Raw genomic sequence first — 12,074 nt, 5'->3', positions numbered from 1 at the left:
TTTAGTGGCTTGCATCATTTTGTTTAATATCTGTATGTGTGCAACACTGGTACAGGTAACATATCTTCATCCTTGCTGCATAGTTTTTTGCATACAATAACAGTATGTGCTTTTCCCCTTCACTACAATAGAACCACATAAGAGAGAGGGATCCCCCCTCCCAGGGACAAGATAAAGCCTCCTTCCCTTCCTCAGTGGTTTCTTGTTCCTTGGAAGGGCCTGTGATGAAGGGTCCAGTATGATGATCTTCACGTTTTTTTTTTTTTTCTTTAAAAAAACAAACAAACCTGCACTTTACCTCTGTAACTCCTTGTGTACACAGGTACTCAGATTGAGACTGGAGAGTGTGGGTCGCATCACCTCCAGTCCAGAGGTTTCCCGGATTGTCCAGGGACCAGTGCAATCAGTCCCAGGGCTCTTCAGACTACTAGGGGTGGGTCACATAGCCACTGGTCCCATGATTTCCCTGGAAAATAGGAAGGGAGAGCAGGAATGAACAAAAGTCGGATCAGTCCAAGTATCCTACCATAGGTTCGCAATTAAGCCAGCCCTGGAAGTAGATTTTAGCAAGCAGGTGGATCCTAAGCACCATCCTGTGGGGCATAACCCTAGACTGTATCTCTTGTGGCAAAATTTCATCACAAGAGTCTAATTAAAAGAAGATAAGAAGGCCATGACTTCAGAAATGTATTCCCTCATGCTGAAAGTAACTGGGTTTTGTTTCAAATGGGTACCTAAGAACTATTATAAATAAAAGCCTATAAACCCTAATGTCTACCATAATTCTTTTATGGGGTCCATCAATTTAACAGATGCCTTTAACTATCTGGCCATTCAGCCAGAGTAGTAAAGATATACTCAGATACTCTAAAATGTGGTTTCAGAATTGACCGCCCAGAATATAGGAGAGCAGGGGTTGTTTATACCTTACCTGGATGATTTTCTGGTAGTAGGAATCTCAGAGCAAGCATAAGAGATTTTAAAGGAAATCTACCAGTTGTTTTTATGCATTGTGAACCAAACATACCTTGAGAATGCTGTAGCTACACTGATGCAGAAACCTATCTTGTTTAATCCCTGAACTGAGTGGTTTTGTTCAAAAATTAATTAAAAATTGAGGACCTTGGGAAAGCTCGGTTGCCTGAACTGTCCAGACGGGACTAATGAACCTGAGCTGAATGACTCATACACAGCAGCTGGGGGGATGGTGCAGCGATTGATTACTTCTGCCTGTCAGGCTGCGGTCACACGTTGCAGTTACAACTGCATCGCAATTAACTTAGAGGTGGTTTTAGGTGCAGTTTTATTAATTTAACAAAACTGCACCTAAAACCACCTCAATGCCAATTAATTCCGCCATGCAGGCATGTGGAAACATACAGCCTTTTAGAGAATCCCCCAGTGGAGCATCAATGGCTGTGGTGATTATTGTGTTTGGCTCGTGGGGGCTGGGAGAAAAAAAAAATGTTCTCACCTATCCGACGCGCCCCCACAGCTCCGCTGATGCAGTCCGGCTGGCAATGCATTTTTTTTAAAATGCATGCAAACCATAGCCAACCCCTGGGACTTTTGTCAGGAGGCCAGGTAAGTTAAGATACATAACAATACATCCAAGATAGCGACGACCATGTAAAGGTAAGTTAGGTGCCGGGGTTGGATTCGACTGCGGCAATTAACAGTTAAACTGCCGCGATTGGTGCCAGCACCGTGCCTGTGGAGCTGCATAGTTGTCTGCAGACCGCAAGGGAACATGTAGGATATTTATGTTATACAAGTATAAAACTGTAATTGTTCTTGTTTTGGTACGGAAAGCCAATAACAACATTCACATCCAATGAGATTATTATGTTGCTACATGGATGCTTGCCATCATATTCATCATAAATACTGCATTGTAGAGAATGTAATCTTTGGAAACACATGGCAGGGCCATAATTACAAAGGACAAGCTGTTAGTAGCATACTAATATTGGAAATGTGTATCATGTCTCTTGCAAAGTAAATTATGGATGAAACATAAATACAGGTGGTCCCCTACTTAAGAACACCTGAATTACAGACGACCCCTAGTTACAAACATACCACTGGATATTAGTAATTTACTGTACTTTAGTCCTAGGCTACAATGATCAGCTGTAACAGTTATCACAGGTGTCTGTAATGAAGCTTTATTGTTAATCCTGGTTCTTATGACAACCCAACATTTTTAAAATCCAATTGTCTCAAAGACCAAAAAAAATTCTGGCTGGGGCTACAATTATAAAATATACAGTTCCGACTTACATACAAATTCAACTTAAGAACAAACCTACAGACCCTATCTTGTACGTAACCTGGGGAATGCCTGTATAGCTAAAAATAATATAACAATATAGTTGTTTGTATAGTTGTATGGGATATTGCATAGTTGGTATACTAATTCAGGTGGTCCCATACTTAAGGACACCTGACTTACAGACAACCATAGTTACAGACAGACCCCTATGACCTCTGGGGAAACTCTCTGAATGCTTTACTATAGTCCCAGATTGCAATGATCAGCTGTAAGGTGTCTGCAATGAAGCTTTATTGATAATCATTGGTCCCATAACAGCAAAAAATGTTTAAACTCCAATTGTCACTGGGGCCAAAATTTTTTTTGTATGGATCTATAATTATAAAATATACAGTTTTGACTTGCATACAAATTCCACTTAAGAACAAACCTCCGGACCCCATCTTGTATGTAACTTCACCTGTAATAGTGAAGAGAGCTGGGGAACTTCCAGCACTGGCTCATGGTATTAATGGTAGATCTCAATGGATAACATTTCCAATTCTTTATTTATCTTGTTTAAAACTTCTTTAAAAGCATATAATCCACCATGATGGGAAAGAGATAGATGTCTCTGGTACTGGACATGTTCCATGTGCACTGCCCCAAAGAAAATAAGATTTTCTTTGGAGACAAAATGGTGGAGATAACAGCCCAGAGTCTGATTAACTCTCTCCACTTGCCCATTAGCCTGTGGATGGTATGCAGAGGCAAATTCCAATTTCACTTGATGTTGACTGCACAGAGAATGCCAGAACCGAGAAACAAACTGGACCGAAACAATATGCAGAGGGAGTCTATGAAGCTGGATTAAGAACAGGCTGGCAAGATGTGGAGCTGACAGCAGACCTAGCAGAGGAACAAAGTGGGACTCACCCAGATGATGGTATTACCCGAGGAAGATGGAAGATCTGTGATAAAATCCTTAGCCACGTGCGTCCACGGGCAGCTCAGTAACGGTAGGAGAAGACCTTCTTTCATGCACAGGAAGTGCAGGAGCCCACAAAACTCCTTGCATCCTTGACCAGATCTGGCCACCTGTAGAAACAGGAAATGAGGTTGACAGAGCATTGCACCCCAGGGGTGCCTAGCCACACAAGAGCAATGTCCGCAAGTCGGTATCCTCTTTCGAATAGCAGGCCAGACGTAGGTCTTGCCAGGAGGAAGCTGCCGAAGATCCACTGTAGCGGCAACAACCAATCAGGAGGAATGACATGCCCAGGAACTGATTCTTCCCCAGTAACATCAGAGGCATGAGAGAGGGCATCAGCCTTGACATTCTTTTCTGATGGACGGAAGTAGTTCAAGAAATTGAAATGGGAAAAGTAGAGTGACCAGCGAGCTTGTCGTGGGTTGAGCATCCTGGAGATAAAGGAGGTTCTTGTGATCTGTAGACTGGATAGTGAGCTCTCTCCAGAAGATGGCACCACTCTTCTAGGACAAGTTTTCTGGCCAGTAGTTCTCTGTTTCCTATGGAGTAGTTCCTCTCTGCAGAGGAGAAAGTCTTAGAAAAGAACCCACAGGGCCCTTTCTGGGTGAGCAATGCTACAGCTCCCACTAAAGAGGCGTCAACCTCCAGGTGGAATGGCTTCTCCGTATCAGGCCATGTGAGGACTGGACAGAGGAAAAGGTAGACTTCAGCTTAGAGAAAGCTTCTTAAGTCGCCGGAGTTTAGGATTGGCGTTCTTCTTGGTCAGCGCCACAATGGAAGAACGAAGGAAAAGAAGTGTGGTATGAACTGCCGGTAATAATTAGCAATAGCACAAAGTCCTACTCGGTGAGGCCACTGAAGTACTGGAGACAACTTGGCAGGGTTGATCTGTAGTCCCTTGTCAGAGATAATGTATCCCCGGAACGGAAGACTGTTCTGATGAAATTGGCACTTCTTGAGCTTGGCAAATAGGCGATTGGCCTTTAGGCGCCTGAGAACTTGCTGTACCTAGAACCAGTGGGACTCAAGGTCCATAGAGAACACCAGGATATCATTGAGATAGACCACGGCACAGGTATATAACAAGTCTCTGAAAATGTCGTTGACAAATTCCTGAAATACAGCTGGTGCGTTAGAGTCTAAACGGCATGACGAGATACTCGAAGTGTCCATCACGAGTATTGAAGGCGATCTTCCACTAATCGCCTTCGTGGATGTGGATGAAGTTATACGCCCCATGTAGGTCTAGTTTTGTAAAGGCCTTGGCTCCACATAGGCAGTCGAAAGGTTCCATGATCAAAGGAATGGGTAGCAGGTTTTCATGGTAATTTTGTTATGGCCACGATAGTTTATGCATGGATGGAGTTACCCATCCTTTTTGGCCACAAAGAAGAACCCTGCACCTGCAGGAGAAGAGGACTTGCGTATAAACCCTCTCTGCAGGTTCTCCTTCACGTAGGTTGACATAGTGGTGCTTTCGTGCACTGAAAGTGGATACACACGTGGAGGAGACGTGCCTGACAACAGGTGTATAGGGCAGTCATAGGGACGGTGTAGTGGCAGAGTCTCCGCTTGTTTTTTGAGAAGACATCAACAAAGTCCATATATGGAGCGGGGAGACCCATCAGAGGCTTGGAAGACATCGGAGAAGACATGGTGAACACGGGACAAGGTACCACGAAGCGAAGAACCTTACCGGTATGCCAGATGTGGAGACGTGGATAAGGGAAGGACATAGAACGACAATCTCTCTTTATGCAAGACCCCAACTTGCAGCCATAGGAGCTCCGTACGATACTGAACCGAGTAACAGAGGATCTGCCCACGGAGGGAAGAAAATAACCAGCTGCTTCTCTAGACGAACCAAGGGAAAACGATGCGGGGAGACCAGGGCAGCATCCACAAAGTTCCCCGCAGAGCTGGAGACCAGGAAGGCTAAGGCTTGAACTGGACCACTTGTTCCAAAGATGAGTAGAACTGGAACATTCAGACATGGAGAAACTTTGTTTTCACCTAGGGATGCTTCTTCTAAGAACCCTAGGTGTGTGAGTTTCCCGGACGCTGAGGACGAACTAAGTCTGAAGAAAGTGTTCCGGGCTGGCACTATAGAGACATGCTCTTGAGTAGTCAGACAAACTCTATTCACTTGCATAGGTTCCTATGCAGCTGACACGGAAGGTCCTGACTGGAGCCAGGCAGGGCAGATGTTCCAGACGCTGCTCCTCAGAATAGTCGGCAGGTCACATGCAGACAATTCATCTTTAATCTGTCCAGCAAGTACCTTTTTAAAGGCTAAGACCAAGGCTGCTTCTTTCCAGCTAGCTCAGAAGCCAGGGAAAGGAACTGAACCACATAGTCACTGAAAGACGAATCCCCTTCAGCAGTGTGGACTCAGAGGAAGATGCACGGGCAGGTTCCACAAAGATGGACCGAAACTCAGCGAAGAAGGAGGTGATATTAGCTGTGACCGGGCTTTCCTGTCCTAGAGGGGAGTAGCCCATACCAGGGCCTTCCCGGAAAGGAGGCTGATGATGAAAACCACTTTAGACCGTTACGTGACGAATTGCGTCAGCATAAATTCAAAGGCTGAGTGATAAAGCCCCTGCATGACTTTGGGTCCCCATCAAATTTGGAAGCAATGAGAGTCTCAGCCTAGGTTAAGCGGCGGGTAGACAAACTACTGCTGAGTAGTTATCAATTGCCGCAAAAGGTTGTTGACTTGTCCAAGTTGCTGACCTTGCATGGAAATCTGCTGGGACTGCTTGGCCACGTTGGTGATAAGATCAGCCAGACCAGGCCCGCGCTGGAGTGAGGAGACCATCGCTGGAGCGTGAAAGGTAAGTACACCTGCTGCTAGCGCGAGGGGGCACAGGGAGAAAAACGGGTGTGCCTGAAACCCGGGACATGGGTCTCAGGAGCACCCGTGACACCTATTTAACTGACAGCCTAACTTTCCAGTTTTCCTTGACTTTGAAAACAAGGTGTGCTGTTTCAAAGTGAATGAAACCCTGTCAAGATGAAGGCCAAAGGGGTGACCCTATCAGCCATAACAAGAGACGTAGGTTATGATTTCTAGAAAATTACATCTTTACAACATCACAACTCCTCCAAGAAGGTTTGCCGCCCCTCGATAGATAAATGCAACACAGTGCAGTAAAATGCAGAGAATCTCCATGGGTAATCGTTTCAACACTGCAGCTGGAATTGCTTGCCAACTCAGAACTGAACAGGGTAAGGATCTGTCTCGTCATACAGTGTCGCAATGTTTAAGAGAATTTGGACTGAAAGCCCACTCTGCAGTGACCAAACCTTTCATAAGCAGAAATGTAGAAAGGCTAGACTCGCGTTTACTGAGGAGCATGTTGTGTAGAGAGAGAAGTGGTCCACAGTACATTTTAGTGATGAAAGGTTTAATTTATTTGGATCTGAAGGGAAAATTATGTTTCTTGACAAACTGGGGAAAGATTAAACCCAAAGTGTCTAAAGATGTCAGTGAAAGGTGGTGGCCAAGTATAATGGTTTGGGGAATGTTTTCTGCAGGAGTTGGTCCTCTCCTATAACTACATGGGAGAGTGAATGCATATGTATATCAGACCTTCTTCAACAACACATGGTTCTTTTCTTGAGTGCTTTACTCAACCAGCCAGCAATGTTCATGGACGACAATGCCCTCTGTCCAAAAGCAAAACGGGTAAAGCAATTTCTTGAAACAGAAAACATTGAAACAATAAAATTGCCATCCCAGATTCCTGATCTAAACCCAATTTAAAACATGGTGATAAAGATATGGGCATGAAACCTACAACAATCACATAACAGTAAAAGAGACAGGAAGAAGAGTGGACAAAATAGCAACAGAGCAGTGTGAGAGACTAGTGATGTCCTGTAGTCGCAGATGTGCTAAGGTCATTCAAAGAATGTGCCCTTCCTACTGATTGATGATGGTCTTAACCTTCAGAAATTGTAATTATAATCTTTCTCTATGCTACAGTCATTGCTAGAGATGGGCGAATTTTTCAAAAATTCGATTCGCCGAGTTCGCTAAATTTTCCGACAAAATTTGATTAGATCCGAATCGAATAGTGGCAAATCATGTTAAAAAACAGGTATTTCCTGGCTGCAGAGAGCCTGTAGGGTGTTGTAAAACATTGTGCCATGCTCAAATATGCATCGGGAGCATGGTTTGGTCTTCAAACAACACGCACAAGACAGCCGCTGCTCTTAGAATCGCTTCACTCTTCAATTCCATGGGCACTTACAGGGACCAACTTGACCAAATAAGTGAAGCGGAACCTGACAATGTAACTCCTGTGCCAGCTCGAAAGGACTGAGCTGAGGGCCAAAATCCCACTGTAACATCAAAGAGTGCACTCTTTTTACACTGACATCAGATGATTCCATAGATTACTACAGAATCTGTTCTGTTAAACGCTAATACTGTTAAAAACCTCCCAAAAGAGTGGAGAGGGTGTTGGCAGTAATTTTGCATTGACGTCACTGATCATTTTGCCCAACTTTCCATCCGGCAATGTCCGCTTTCAATCGGTCAATAATCCATCAGTATTGCTAAAGCCAAAAACAAACAGGAGTGGACAGGGTCGGACTGGCCCACCGGAGGGCCGGTGAATCCTCCGGTGGGCCCTCGTTACTTCCACTATGGTAGGGCCCTCCATACCCATCTGAGGCATCTGCCTGCAGGGTCTTATTGGCCCACAGTGGGCCCCCGGTGGGTCCACGGCGCTACGGCAGGGGCCTCCATCCCCATCTGAGGCCCCTGCCAGTGCGTGACAGCACCGGTACTCGATGCGGCCGTTAGCGGCCACTCGAGTACCGGCTTTAATGCGCTGCCATTGTGCGTGCGACGCGGCCGTTTTTTTTGCCGGCACGCGTCGCACTGTGACCCCTGATGCGCGGCAGCGTGATGATGCACTCACGCTGCCGCGCATCTTGTTCCTGTCGGTCGCGCTGCAGCTGTGAGAAGAGAAGCGGAGGACGCGGGAGCGCTACTAAAGGTGAGTGAGTTTTATTACTTTAGACTACAAGACTAAATATATTATATGGGGGCCCCATGCCAGCTCTATAAAGAGTAAAAAATGACCACATATAATAAGGGACCCCTTATGCAGGATTATATACATAATTTAGAGGGGGCACTATAAGATTAAATAGAATAATGGGAGTGGTTGAAGAAAGCACTAGAGGACTAAATGTAATAAGGGAGGGGGAGACATTGCACATATATACAGGATAGGAGTAGTAGTACTGTGCTGTGCCCATATATACAGGATAAGAGTAGTAGAGAAGTCCACAGAACTGTAAGTAACCTACATTTTATATCTCTTGATTTATATACTTATCACTGTTTTGTTACTAGGATATGGCTAGCAAGATTGGTGGTATGCTCCAGTGCACACTCTGTCGCATGTATACACTGCTGGAGCAAGAGTTCGAGGGTGAATACCGCTGTGACAGATGTGCCCATATTTTTCTACTGGAAGCTCGTGTTAGAGATCTGGAGGAAGATATTGCACGGCTGCGAGCAATTGACAATCTTGAGAGGAGTATGCTGCTCACTGAGCAAGCAATAAGCGGGGTAGAAGTGGAGGGTGGAGAGGAAAGCCAGCAGGGCCAGGTGGGTAGCTGGGTTACTGTAACTAGAGGGGGTAGGAAGGGGTCAAAGAAAAGGAAGGCCAACTCTGACTCTGAACATCCAAGCAAAATTGCAAAATTGTGCAATGATGTAAGGACGTCAGTGTCAGAAATGGCAGCCCTAGCGGATCCTGCTCTCCCTCACAGCCGGGGGAGCAGACCAGCTAGTAGTAGGGTGGATGGGAGTGCAGGTAAGCCAAGGCAGCTAGTGGTTGTAGGGGACTCTATAATCAGGAAGACGGATAGAATAATTTGTCGCCAAGACCGCCTCAACCGAATGGTTTGCTGTCTCCCTGGTGCCAGGGTTCGGCATGTGGTGGAAAGGGTGGATAAATTACTGGGAGGGGCTGGGGATGACCCAGCTGTCGTGGTCCATGTTGGTACCAATGACAGAATAGATGGTAGGTGGAGGAGCCTGAAGAATAATTTTAAAGAACTAGGTTCAAAGCTTAAGGAAAGGACCTCCAAGGTAGTATTCTCCGGAATCCTACCTGTGCCATGCGCTACACAGAGCAGACAGCGGGAGCTCAGGGAGTTAAATGCATGGCTCAGATCCTGGTGTAGAGCAGAGGGATTTGGGTTCCTAGAGCATTGGGCTGACTTTTCACTGGGGTACAAGCTGTTTTCTGCAGATAACTTGCACCTAAGTGGAAGGGGGGCTGCTGTGCTGGGGGAGAAGATCCTAGCAGGGGTGGCGGAGTATTTAAACTAGGCTCGGGGGAGGAGGAAAAGGAAGACACTGAAGGGGTAGACAGGTCAGAGAGGGGGCAGGTTATGTTGGTGGGTGGTGATGTGGGCTGTGTATGGGGGCCTAAGGCAGTGGATAAGGAGATCCACAAGTTGCAGAACAGTGGTGAGGATATATGTGCCAGTAAAATTACTTTAAATCAGATAAATAACTGTGGAAATTTAAATTGTATGTTCACAAATGCCAGAAGTATCTCAGGCAAAATGGGCGAGCTTGAGGCTCTGATATTAGAGGAACAGTTAGATGTTGTTGGTGTAGCAGAGACATGGCTCGATGCATCGCATGATTGGGTTGTTAATATTCAAGGTTTTACACTCTTTCGGAAAGACAGGGCAAATAGGAGGGGAGGTGGTGTATGTCTGTATGTCAGAAGAGACTTAAAAGTGATTGTGAATGAGTCAGTGGTCTCAGAGTGTGAGGAGGCTGAAACTTTGTGGGTTGAAATTCAAAGCCAGGAGAGCTTTGAGAAAATTATTTTTGGTGTAATTTATAGACCCCCTAACATCTCTGAGGAAATAGAGGGTCACCTATATAAACAGATGGAGCGGGCTGCACAGGAGGGGACCGTAGTGATAATGGGAGACTTTAACTTTCCAAATATAAATTGGGGTCAGGGCTCGTCTTCATCTATGAAGGGGAGACATTTTATCAACTTTCTGCAGGATAATTTTATGTTGCAGCTTGTAGAACAGGGGTCGGGAACCTATGGCTCGCGAGCCAGATATGGCTCTTTTGATGGCCGCATCTGGCTCGCAGCCAGGGCTCCTATCCAGGGGCATTACTACAGCCGTGGCATCTGCTACGCTGCCTGTCAAGACCAGGGGCCCTTACCTGGCTCCTGTTGTGCCCCTGGCTGTAGTAATGCCCCTGGATGTATTCAGCAGAGCAGCGCAGGGGTACGCAGGGTTAATTCTGGGGCGGCACCTCCGTCTCCTTCCCTGCAGCAGTCTCCTCCGTGTGTGAGAGGGAGGGGAGGAGCCTGTCTGCCTGCAGCCAATCCCCGCGCTGGATGTAGCAGCGCGGGAGATTCAGACAGAGGAGACCAGAGCTGCATACTCCGGAGACATGCAGCACCTGAGGAGAAGGAGTCAGCAGCCGGATCAGCCACAGATAAGTGCACCCTCCCCCCAGTGTCCTGTCACACTCTGCACTAACCCCTTAGTGTCCTGTGTGCAGGAGCAGCTATGAAGCTCCTAAGTGTCCCTTACAGACCCCTCTGCATCATCCCCTCATATCTTCCCCCACCACTGCATTTCTACATTAATGTGAGGTTCTGCAGCAGCTGAGATACAAAATAGCTAGGACCTAAGACAAAATTGTGGTGCACGTCAGTAATAAATGTGGCGCATGGTCCGGCTTAGCAGTAACAGCAGTCTAGCAGTCTTGTGGGACACAGAGCAGCCGCCACATAAAACTGGCGCAGACACTTTAACAAATGTGTATTGGGATGTTCTGCGGGGGGTGGCGTGTGTATAATAATGTTCTGCGGGGGGTGGCGTGTGTATAATAATGTTCTGTGGCGGGTGTATAATAATGTTATGCGGGGGGTGGCGTGTGTATAATAATGTTCTGTGGCGGGTGTATAATAATGTTCTGCGGGGGGTGGCGTGTGTATAATAATGTTCTGCGGGGGGTGGCGTGTGTATAATAATGTTCTGCGGGGGGTGGCGTGTGTATAATAATGTTCTGCGGGGGGTGGCGTGTGTATAATAATGTTCTGCGGGGGGTGGCGTGTGTATAATAATGTTCTGCGGGGGGTGGCGTGTGTATTAGAATGTTCTGCGGGGGGTGGCGTGTGTATTAGAATGTTCTGCGGGGGGTGGCGTGTGTATAATAATGTTCTGCGGGGGGTGGCGTGTGTATAATAATGTTCTGCGGGGGGTGGCGTGTGTATAATAATGTTCTGCGGGGGGTGGCGTGTGTATAATAATGTTCTGCGGGGGGTGGCGTGTGTATAATAATGTTCTGCGGGGGGTGGCGTGTGTATAATGTTCTGCGGGGGGTGGCGTGTGTATAATAATGTTCTTCGGGGGGTGGCTGGTGTATAATAATGTTCTGCGGGGGGTGGCGTGTGTATAATAATGTTCTGCGGGGGGTGGCGTGTGTATAATAATGTTCTGCGGGGGGTGGCGTGTGTATAATAATGTTCTGCGGGGGGTGGCGTGTGTATAATAATGTTCTGCGGGGGGTGGCGTGTGTATAATAATGTTCTGCGGGGGGTGGCGTGTGTATAATAATGTTCTGCGGGGGGTGGCGGGTGTATAATAATGTTCTGCGGGGGGTGGCGTGTGTATAATAATGTTCTGCGGGGGGTGGCGGGTGTATAATAATGTTCTGCGGGGGGTGGCGGGTGTATAATAATGTTCTGCGGGGGGTGGCGGGTGTATTATAATGTTCTGCGGGGGGTGGCGTGTGTATTATAATGTTCTGCG

At 46.7% G+C, this 12,074-nt stretch overlaps 1 long non-coding RNA gene across 1 annotated transcript in view; it reads right to left on the bottom strand.

Moving 5' to 3' along the window:
* Positions 1–237: 237 nt before the first annotated feature.
* Positions 238–12,074, bottom strand: part of LOC140134601 (uncharacterized) — a 53,166-nt gene continuing 41,329 nt past the window's right edge. Inside the window, exon 4 of the long non-coding RNA XR_011856362.1 lies at positions 238–466. This is a non-coding gene — a long non-coding RNA (uncharacterized lncRNA). The remainder of the gene's footprint in view (positions 467–12,074) is intronic.

The sequence above is a fragment of the Engystomops pustulosus genome, chromosome 1, assembly GCF_040894005.1.
Source record: "Engystomops pustulosus chromosome 1, aEngPut4.maternal, whole genome shotgun sequence".
In the NCBI taxonomy this organism is placed as follows: Eukaryota; Metazoa; Chordata; class Amphibia; order Anura; family Leptodactylidae; genus Engystomops; species Engystomops pustulosus.
The sequence above is the reverse complement of the archived record's forward strand: the minus strand, read 5'-3'. Positions and strand labels throughout refer to the sequence as shown.